Raw genomic sequence first — 11782 nt, 5'->3', positions numbered from 1 at the left:
TTGCTAAGATTCAGAGAGATGGTCCCGCACATGCACACAGCATGAACTGGCCAAACCTTGTCTCCCCTCTTTGTGGACCCTACCCATGCCCTCAAGCTTTTAGGTGAACTTCTTTTTAACATCCAGGAAGAACAACACAGGAGCTTGTGTGGTCATTGTTTTACAGGACAGGCTAGGGAGGAGAGTCTGACTTCTTTTACTTAATGCCCTCCAGGACCAACACTTTTGCTGAAAAATGAGAATTTTATTAATCTTTTTGGTTGAATAGTTTTCTTTGTGTTTATTCTACATTTTATCTGTCCCTTTGCTAATGGTAACCTAAATTGACTTCATATCTGAACTGCTATAAATAGAGTCACATAAATGTGTGCATGTGCACAGGTGTGTACAACTAATGTATGCCAATTTCATCTTCTCTGAGTGTCCTCACAGAAGCTCGATAAACAGTGGATCTACCTTTGATTTTCTGGAGAATTTCACGTGTACTCCACAGAGGCTGTACTTATTTACTTATTTATTTAGTATTCCCAAGTCCCTTTATGTACATCCTCATCAGCACTTCTGCCTTGGACATGGTGAGTATCTAAGGACAGTTTTCTTTTGCATTCCACCAGCAGCTTATGACACAGCATTCCTCATCTGCTCCTTGGTGCTTGTGTATCTTCTCTGTTCTGTTCCAATCTTTTTCCACTATTAATTGCATAACTTCATTTGTTGCCGTTTTCAGATGCACCCTATGACAGATGAATAGTGGTAAAATAATTTTTCCTACTCCATAGGTTGTCCCTTCACTCTATGGGCTGTTTGATTTCTCTGAAGAACCTTTTAAATCTGATATAATTAATTAAATCCTTCATTTTTTGCGTGAATTCATATTCCTTATCCCCTAGATAATCAGCGTAGGACAGAACATCCTCGTTGATTGGGGGCTCTTATTGTACAGTTTTCAGCAAACTAAGGACAAGTGAGACAATGACATTCCACAAAACATCAAGTTCTCAGAACAGCATGAGTATGACTTTGGTTACAGGCTACAGAAGGACAAATTCTGAGGAATCTGCACTACTCACAAGGTCACTACTGCAGAAAGACAATTCCCATTATTTATATGTGTATACTTGAAATTCAATAGACATACAATAACCTTAAAAGCACAATGCATACTTTCCTGAGATGATATTTTGTGGCTTTGCCAAGTAATAATACTGTGTACTGAAGATAAATTAAAGAACTCTTGAATTAATTTAAAAATTGCAAAACACTAAACTCAGAAAAGCTTGTTGTAGAGGGAGACTGTGCTTTGTTTCCTGGCCACACAGGCCTGAATAATCACACAGAAACTTGATTAATTACAATATTGTTTGGATAATACCTTAGGTGTATTTCTAGCTAGCTCTTACATTGTTATTAATCTGTGTATCACCACGAGGCTGTGGCCTAGCCATAAGGTTCCGGCATCTTTCTCCTTTGGCAGCTACATGGCATCTCCCTGACTCTGCCTTCTTTCTCTCTGCAATCAGTTTAGTTTTCCTGCCTAACTCTATTCTGCCCTGACATAGCTCAAAATAGCTTCTTTATTTACCAATGGTAATAAAACATATTCACAGCATACAGATGGAAATCCCACATCATCTCCCATTTTCTGTCTAAATAAAAAGAAAGGTTTTAACTTTAACATAGTAAAATTACATATAACAAAACAGGTATCAAGCAAGAATTACAGTTACAATATTTATATTTACTTTATCTCTTATTATAACTAAGGAAAACTATAATTTTAACTATCTAGTCTTCAACTCTATTGAGGGCCCCAGAAGAATATAATATTTTCTTGGAGCCAGGACAGGAACCGATATGTGTACAGGTGTGGTGGGAGAAGATGTGGGCATGAACTTCCTCTAAAGTGATGAGTGAGAACCCTCATCACAAGGGTACGTCCCTGGCTCCAAGAAAACAACAGTGTCCATATATTAAGATATCTCAGAACATGCTTTGTCATGCTCACAGTAAGCTGTAAGATGCTTAAACTATCATAAGAGAGATAGGATAGATGTTACGTTCGTGGACTGGGGAAACATAAGGAACACTTTTCCCTGCACGTCAAAAAGATGACAAGGTAATATACTCTCTTGTATTCTTACATACCCTTTTAGACTCTGCAGAAAGTTTTTGGTGTGTCCTTCTTGTAACCCCACGCAGACTATAGTGCTATCCTTCTCTACTTTCACAGTTTAAGATTTAGGATACATTACCACATTCAGAGAAGATCATGCTGCAGTACAGAAAGAAACCACAAGGGGGAGGTATCCCTTTATGCTGGTGATAAATACAAATTCATCCATTGCTTCTGAACACATGGCCCCAGTCATCAATCTCTATAGAATGGCATGATCTTGGAGAAAAGTGTTTGTCTTGTTTAATATAGGAGACATTTTATTTTATATTTATATATTTCTTCTCTTTTTTAAAGTTATTAGATTTTTTAAAAATACCAATCCAAGTTCACACTCCCTTACCTTCTGTTCCCTCCATACACCCTCCCACACACCCCACTTCAGTTCTCAGAAAGGGTAAGGCACATGGCTTTGTGGAAGGTCCAAGGCCTTCCCTACTATATCTAAGCTGAGGAAGGTATACATCCAAAGAGAATGGGTTCCCAGAAAGTCAGTACATGCAGTTGGGATAAATCCTGGTGCTACTGCCAGTGGCCCCTCAGTCTGCCCCCGCCATGCAACTGTCAACCACATTCAGAGGGACTAGTTTGGTCCTGTGCTTGTTCCTTCCCAGTCCATCTGGAGTTGGTGAGCTCTCATTAGCTCAGGTAGACTGTTTCAGTGGGTGAACCCAATGGTCTTGACCTCCTTGCTCATATTCTCATTCCTCCCACTCTTCAACTGAACTTTGGCAGCGCAGTCCAGTGCTTTGATGTGGGTCTCTGCCTCTGTTTCCATTAGTTGCTGGATGAAGTTTCTATGGTGATATTTAAGATATTCATCAGTTAGACTACAGGGAAAATCAAGATTTGACCCCCTCTTCTCTATTGCTTAGGGTTTAGCTGGAGTCAGCCTTGTGGATTACTGGGAACTTGTCTAGAGCCAGGTTCTTCTAACCCTATAATGGCTCCCTCAAACAAGATATCTCTTTTCTTGCTCTCATCTCTGACCTTCCTCCATCTCGACTATCCCATTCCCTCAAGTTCTCCTCAACCCTTCCCTTTTCCCCTCGTCTTCCCCTTCTATCCTCCCTTCTCCCCCACCCTCATGCTCCCAATTTTGTCAGGCAGTCTTGTCTGTTTCCAATTTCCCGGTGGATCTATATATGTTTTTCTCCGGGTTCACCTTATTACTTAGCTTCTCTAGGCTCATAAACTATAGGCTCAATGTTCTTTGTTTATAGCTAGTATCCACTTATGAGTGAGTATATACCATATTCATTTTTTGGGTTACCTCACTAAGGAAAAGTGTTTTCTAATTCCATCCATTTGCACACAAAATTCATTATTTCTTTCCACCGAGTAGTACTCTAATGGGTAAATGTGCAACACTTTCTTTATCAATTCTTCCATTGAGGGGCATCAAGGTTGCTTCCAGGTTCTGGCTATTACAAATAATCCCTCAATATAAATCTCACCACACTGAACCTGATAGAAGGGAAAGTGGGAAGTAGTCTTCAATGCACGGGCACAGGAGACTACTTCCTAATAACCCAAGTAGGACAGACACTGAGGGCAACAATAAATAAATGGAAATTCCCGAAATGAAAAGCTTCTGCAAAGCAAGGTACACCGTCAATAATACAACAAGGCAGTCTAATGAATGGGAAAAGATCTTCACTAATCCCACATCAGACAAAGGACTGATCTCCAAAATATATAAAGAACTCAAGAAATTAGACCTTCAAATTCTAAGTATCCCAATTAAAAAATGGGGGTACTGAACTGAACAGAGAATTCTCAACAGAAGAAGTTCAAATGGCCAAAAGATACTTAAGGAAATGTTCAACATCCTTAGCCATTAGGGAAATGCAAATCAAAACAACTATGAGATACCATCTTACATCTGTCAGAATGGCTAAGATCAAAAATACTAATGATAGCTTATGCTGGAGAGGATGTAAGGGAAACACTCATCCATTGCTGGTGGGAATGCAAACTTGTACAACCACTTTGGAAATCAGTATGGCAGTTTCTCAGAATATGTGGAATCAACCTACCTCAGGACAGATTTCATTTTTAAAACTCTAAATGATTTGGTGTCAGTTATGTTTTTCTGTAAGAGCCTCCATTACTGCAAAAAGAAGCTTTTTGGATGAGTAGTGATATAATACATATTAAATATGTAATATATATTGAATATACAGTGTTAACCCAAATGTCATAATTTCAATATTCATATTTTATCAATAGTTTATATATTAAATATATATATAATGAAATTATGCCAGTTGGGCTGATAATACTCTCCATAAGAGCCATAGACTAACAAAACCCCCAATACTGTGACTTTCAAAATAATATATTTTGAAATATTTAAACAGACTATTGCTGTTGCTCTTAGTTACCTCTCAGAGATGGAAAGTAAGTCCATATAGGTGATCTTCACTTTGGACACAGGATTCCAAAGATGTCTACCATTCATGGTACCAGAAGGTGTTATGTAAGCTGCTGAGAGAGGAAAGTTACCAGTAGTTCTATCCAGCTGTACACCTGTGAACACAGGAATAAGCAGCATGGTAAGACAGCCATATCTTGCGACTGCAGTATTCAGACCTTGATGGTAACCAACAACTCTTTAAAGGTACTTAAGATCTGAGCAACAGTAAGGGAATTGTGCCTGATACTAGAAACTTAGTCAACCACCAGGGACTGGTGAGGTTGCACATCTTAGAGGAGAATAGAGGAAATATACTACTTCCACTTTACTGGAATGAAACAGTCTTTAATACACCTGTCTGCAGAAAAGGATACCAGCATGGAGAAAAGAATGCCAGCACAGAGAAGGAAAAATGGCCAGTGTATGATTTTGTGACAGATGGAGGTTTTAGGAGTTTTGAATGTGAGAAAGTCATGCCACCTTGTCATTCAATAAAATGTTGTGAATTTACTTTTGTTCATTCTTGCATGAAACACAAACACACAGGGAGATAGAAAGACAAACAGATTGTGTGTCTGTGTCTGTGTGTCTGAGTTTTCTTTCATGTGTAATTTGACATGGCAAACATATGACAGATTTTGTTTCTTAGAGGATATGATGTCAAAGTTTTCGTTAAGAAAAACATATTTCTTATATAAATTTTTCAAATCTCTACTAGAAATGTAGAAAGACTGAAGTATAGTTTTGCATTCTTGTTAAATTGTCAACCACCTCTTTTCTCTAGGAGAAAGGATGCATTGATAAGACCAAAAGGAGCATGGCTGTGTCATCCACGTATTACTAAACTTCATAATAAATCGAATGTACCATATTCTCCATCAAAAGAGAATGATCTGTAAGCCCATGTTACTTCTGATGGCTTCCAGCACATTATAATAAGACCAACAGTTCCTCAAGACAGTCTGGCATTCTCCCACGCCCATACAGGAAGATGCGACAGGACACAATTAAACCTGTCCCATAACTGCCAACTGCATTTCCTGTTGAGGTGGTGTCAACTTGTAGACTAGTATCTGTATCTGCACTTGTTCCTCTTGAGCACAAGGTACAGATTAAGATCTGGGTTAAGACAGAACACAGAAAGTTTCAGTCAAGACAAGAGCTAACAATATGCTGAGTCTTAGCCTGCTGGGAGCAACCGTCAGCTTCATTTCTTTAGGTAAGCATGTTCCCCAGCACAGGATCAAGCCCTTATCCCTCAAGGTCATAGGGAGAGAGGACATTGTCCTCTGCTGAGGCTCAGAAGGGAGGGATCACCAGAATTCTGGATCATAAGCTGCTTCATCCTTTAGACTCCCGTTGTTACAATTAAGGCTGATGTCTCTGTGCTTTCTCCATCAGCAACCAGCATGGCCCAGAAGGTAACTCAGGCTCAGACTTCAATTTCTGTGATGGAGAAGAAGACTGTGACATTGGATTGTGTGTATGAAACCCGTGAAAGTACTTACTACTTGTTCTGGTACAAGCAAACAGCAAATGGGGAAATGATTTTCCTTATTCTGCAAGAGTCTTACAAAGGAAATGCAACAGAGGGTCGTTATTCTCTGAACTTCCAGATTTCAGAAAATTCCATTGGACTCATCATCACAGCCACACGGATCGAGGACTCAGCAGTGTATTTCTGTGCTATGAGAGAGGGCACAGTGGCAGAGGCGTCTACAAGAGACCCATAAAAACCTCAACCAGAGAGAGGCTCTGTGGAGAGACTCCACAGACAGGGAGAGGCGGGGCCTGTAACAGCACAGGAGGGGCTGGGAAAAAACCTTAATGCATTCATGTTGAATGTCTTTCTTTATCAGTCACGGGAAGTGTGCATGTTCAGGACTGAATGAGTCTTCTGAGTATATATTATGATCTTCAGTTTAGTGTATTTATGGGCCTGCTGAGTGAATGAAAGAATGAGTCTCTTATTCCTGTGACTTCTCTTGGGCTCTTTTCATTCTCTTGGTTTGTCTTCTCTTATTTCAGTGTGACAGGCTTTATTTTATCTTACTATAGTTTCTTTTGTTATATTTTGTTGTTATTGCTTAGAAGCCTGTTCTTTCCTAAAGAGAGAGAAAAAAGGAGTGGATTCAGATGGGAGGGGATGTGGGGAGGAACTGGGAGTCAGGTGCAGTCGTGCATGTCTGTAGAGATCAGAGGTGACCAAAGACTAGCTCTTTCTTTCATACACTAGGCTGAGGACATGTGGAAGATACTCATGTGATCATTCTGAACTTCGCCAGCTAGTTGGCTCATCTACTGACACTGTCTAGTTGATGAATCAGGTAGAGAGGCTTATTAGTCATAGAGACTCTAAATCCCCCTTATAATGTGAGAATAACTTCCCATCCCTAGAGGAATTAAGGATATTATGGCTGAGGCCCCTTCAATGTAAGAGCACCAGCTACTGCTAGGCTACAAAGGTCAAGGTTCCCAGGTTCACAGATGGAATACTCGTGTGGCAGGCCAAGTTTTTAGAAAAGGTATGAACTTGATACTGTGCCCCTTGGTGCAGGGCCTTGGTTTCAGAGGAGGAAAGAGGTGACGGGGCAAACCCAGCTATTCCTCAGAGTCTAATGGGTGGGTCAGCGGGTTATCCAACAGTGAATGGTTTCACTTTACATCCAAGTCCTGACTGATTCAGGTTGCAAGCATGTTAAAGGAGAACAGGGCAATGCACAGAAGACATAATAGAGTACATGGACTATGAAGCTATTATTGCAGACTTCTGGACACCTGGGGGCTATTCTAACTTCTGTAAACAAGGTGATTGACAGTGACCATCAGGTTCCAGCCTCTGCTACAGTCTAATGAGTTTACTGTTATTTTAGGGGGGTTGCTGAAATTATTCATTACCCACCCCATATCTCAGAGCCCTTGACCTCGCTCATAATACCTCTGTTTTGTTGTTAAAGCATCCCTGCCTAGAGCGTTTTGTTGGGTCTGTGTTGGCCAGTATAGAAAAGTAAAATCAGTCTGTTCCATCCTCCAATTGCCCTGGGTCCTGAACCTTTGCTTACCTGGCTTTCTATTCTGCATCCAGTGTAATAGTCTACACTTTTGTTCTGAAAAGACAATGAAAGTAGATAGGCACAAACTACATTTGATGCAGAGGATTTCAGATCCTTGCTCTTTAGCCCTGTTACTCGTCTACTTGTAGCCATTGCCTTTGTCTTACTCTAGTTTGACCTGACCACAACCCATGTGCTTTGCAATGTTGGCCCATGTTATTATTTTGTTCTACACAAAAAGACACAAGTTCAGTAACTTGATGTTCCCTTACACCAAATGACATGGTCACACATAGGAGATCTTGAAAGACTGGAGGCATAAGCTTGGTCAGTAAAGTGCTTATTGTGTAATTATGAGTTCCCTAGTTCAATCCCCAACACCATCTCAAAATAAAACTAGCCTACACAAATGGTCATTCTTAAAAGCACATATACATAAGAAACACGGGGAGGCACTTGGTCTTATGGCAACTTAATAGGCCATGATTTGCTGATGCCCAGGGTAAATGTGTCCCTTTCTGGGTAAATACAGAGGAGGGGTGCATTGGGGGGATGGAGGGGAGAAAGGAAGAGAGAATGTGAGAAGTAGAGTAAGGAGAGGCTGTAGCCAAGACATAAAATTTTAAAAATTTAGCCGAACCAGGGAGGAATGTTGGTTTGCTTCTTGTGACTTTCTCAAATTTCTCTCTCATATAAGCCAGGGCCATGTTACTGTCCAGTAGTGGAATTGTCCACAATGAGTTAGGATGTTCCAGATCAATCAATAATCAAGAAACACCTCCAGAGATATTTCCACAGTATAATCTGAAGGAAGAAAATACTTAATTGGGATTCCCTCGTCCCAGGTGACTCTCGTTTGTATCAAGATGACAAAATTAATCATATAATTTATCCTTTATCAACTTGACACACAGACATCATTATTAAAAACAACCTTTCCTTTCTTATTATTTCTAAGATCTCTTGTTAATGTCATGATATAAAGCATGACAAAACTTTAGAAGTCTTACAGTCTCCAAAATATTTGAACACTTTGAAAGTTCGATCTCTTTAAAATACCCAAACTCACTTTCAGTTTCAAAGGCAAGATATATACATATTTCAAAAATAAAGGCACAGTTACAGTCAGATCAAAGAAAACCCAACATTCTCCAGTGCAAATCAGATATCACTCAGCCTCCAGTCTCTGGAGCTCACTCATGATCTTCTGGGTTCCAAAGGGCTTGGACAATTCAATTTACCTGGATCTTCAAGCCAAGGCACACATAACTTGTCCCATGCTTAGGCAATCTTCACTCCATAACTGCTAAAGTCTTGGTGGTCATCCACAATAGTCAAGACATCTGTATCATTCTGGGGTCTGCACTACAACTGAGGCTTTACCTTTACTAATAGCCTCTGGTATTATCTTGCCTCAAATTATCTCTATATGACCTCTTCAGTCATTATGCTTTTCTTGAAAGACATTTACATATTATTGACCAAATTTGGTTGCCATCTTAAAATGCAGTTTTGGTCCCCTCTGGACCAAAATTTAATTTAAACGCTGATTAAATACTTCTTTGCTTTCATATTAATGATACTTGTCTCTTATTAATCACAGATAATTCTTCAGATCCATCTCACTAGCATAAACTATCTCAGTAAAGCAAAAGTTTCACTCCAGAGGTGTTGGTCTTGGTCTCTTGTCAATCAAAGCTGATTGTTCAGCCCTAATTGACCAGAAACTACAGATTCTTTACTCAAAATATCACATGAATATTCCAAACAGTGTTTGTGGGGGACTCTCAAGCATCCCTCTGAAACTTTGCAAACAGGACATCCACCGTTAGCATTCTTACCATCCAAACTCCCTTAACATCTCATTAACCATGGCCTAAAGATCCAAATTCTCTATTTTTTCAAATATAAAACATACTTTAAAGAATAAAACACCACATGGTCATATCCATCAGAATGGGCACCAATTTTCGGTTTCATTTACTTTCCCTGTTGTTAAAATAAAACATTGACCAAAGAAACTTGAAAAGGAAAACGTTTATTTCAACTTACAGTCTGTAGTCAGTCATTGAGGAAAGTCTAGGCATGGAATCCAGACTGAAATGGAAGAAGAACCTTGAATAAATGATGTTTATTGACTGGCTTCCCAAGGTTTGTTCAGTATGCTATCTTATGTAATTCAGGATGGCAAGACTCACAGTGAGAGAGGCCCTCCCACATTATCTGTTAATCAAGTTAATGCCCCACAGAATTCACATAGGCCAACCTGATGGAGGCAATTTTTATGTTGAGGTTTTCTATTCCCAGGTGACTCTAGTTTGTGTCATGCTGACAAGACTAACCAGACCACAAGAATCACAACACAATTCTAAACTTCCTATTTTGTAAATCTGCCCACAGGGACACTGTTTCCAAACAGCAAATTACTTTTCTGTAGAATAGAGCAAAGATGCAAAAACCTTCTTTCTCTACTGCTATAGCAAGAGTCTCTTGACTCAGCATAGTTTAGATAATGATGGGGGAAGACTCTCAAATGCCAGAGGAAAGCTGATTGCTAAGAATGGCTCTTCCTGCCAGTCCCTTTGATCTCCCTATGATGAAGATATCTAAGTATCCTTAAGCTCAGAGCAACCTCTGTACACTTCTTTTGGTGTCCTGGTTATATTTATTTTCAGGAGATCTCCCAGGAAAGAGTGAGCTGCTTCTCGCTCACATGGTGACCTTGCTGTCCACCCTGAAGCTTAGAGTGCTCTGTGGGCGTCACTCTGCTTTAGTCTATCTTCACAGAAGAAACAGTGTGCTGCCTCACCCTGAACAGAGACTTTCCTGTTGACTGAGTTCCCCACACAGCACTGAAGCTGCAGGAGGCTGCAGAGCCCAGGCGGTGCCCTAGCCTGATGGCTGCATCTGTGTATTTGCAGCAGCTGCTCTGGAACTGAGCGGCACCTCCTCATCTCTTGTCCCTCATGGTCCTTTCCTGCATGTACAACACCCTCACCTGAGCTTCCAGTGCTTCCTGAAGCTCACACCAGGAAGCCAGCCTGCCTAGGGCATGGAGGACTTTCAGACTGAGTGCAGGGAGGATGGAAACTCCTACCTGAGGGTCCTCTGGCAATGGAACGGAGGGAGCTGGGTGTTCCTCTGCCCTGAGTCACAACTGCAGAACTGTACACAAACCACATGAGATTTGCAGAATAAGAGAATAGGGTCCCTGTCTCAGGCACTTTCAAGGATTTGACATGTTCTGTAAAACTCTGTAATGGTTTTATCTATTACAAACACACAGGGCATTGTTCTTGCAGTCACCATGTGCTGTGGCATACCGGCACTGCTGCCCTTGTCACTCTGGAACTCACCGACTTTGATTTGTTTTTGTCACCCCACCTTCTCCTTATGGGTCTTTTAAAAATATTTTGTACAAACCTTGATTGTAACAGGAGTGTACAAATTAACACATTTTTATCTATCTCAAGAAAAGGAGATCATTAAATTTAAATTACATAATAAGTATTATCTTGTTACTCTGTATGATTATATCATCTACTTTAAATTAATTCAAAGATCAATAAAGATTTTAGTCAAAGCATGCATCTAATTTCTGGATATAATAATTAGTTGTTTTCATATACTATATCCCAGTTGAGACATTTTCTTCTTTGGGAAACTGGTCCCTTATTTCTCAGAGATCCCTCACATGTCTTACATCACCAATGTCATCAAAGGAAAATCATCTCCATCCACTGCACTCCACCCAGACTCTCAGCCAGGTCTGGTTTAGGAGCTTCAAGCTCATAAGACTGGGAGGGAGGGAACTCAGTAGTGTTTGACCTGACAGGGTTGCTGGGTGGAGCTGACTGGTTGTAGGAGGAGAGACATTTCAACAGCCATCCTGACACCACAGCCCAGGGGTTGGTTACTGGCTTCTATCTAGCACCATGAAGAAGCTGCTGTGCTTTCTGCTAGGGCTGCTGTACACCCAGTTTTGCTGTGAGTATGGCTGTCCACATTCAGGGGACAAAGGGGATTCTGTTCAGCATGTGGAGGAGTGGGAAAGCAGCTCAGGTGTCCTGCAGATCTCGCACCTTCCCAAAGGATACTGGGGGCAGGGTTCAGGGTTTTGCGGACGCTCACTGATCT

This window comes from Myodes glareolus, chromosome 12, assembly GCF_982192425.1.
Source record: "Myodes glareolus chromosome 12, mMyoGla1.1, whole genome shotgun sequence".
Taxonomy (NCBI): Eukaryota; Metazoa; Chordata; class Mammalia; order Rodentia; family Cricetidae; genus Myodes; species Myodes glareolus.
The sequence above is the reverse complement of the archived record's forward strand: the minus strand, read 5'-3'. Positions refer to the sequence as shown.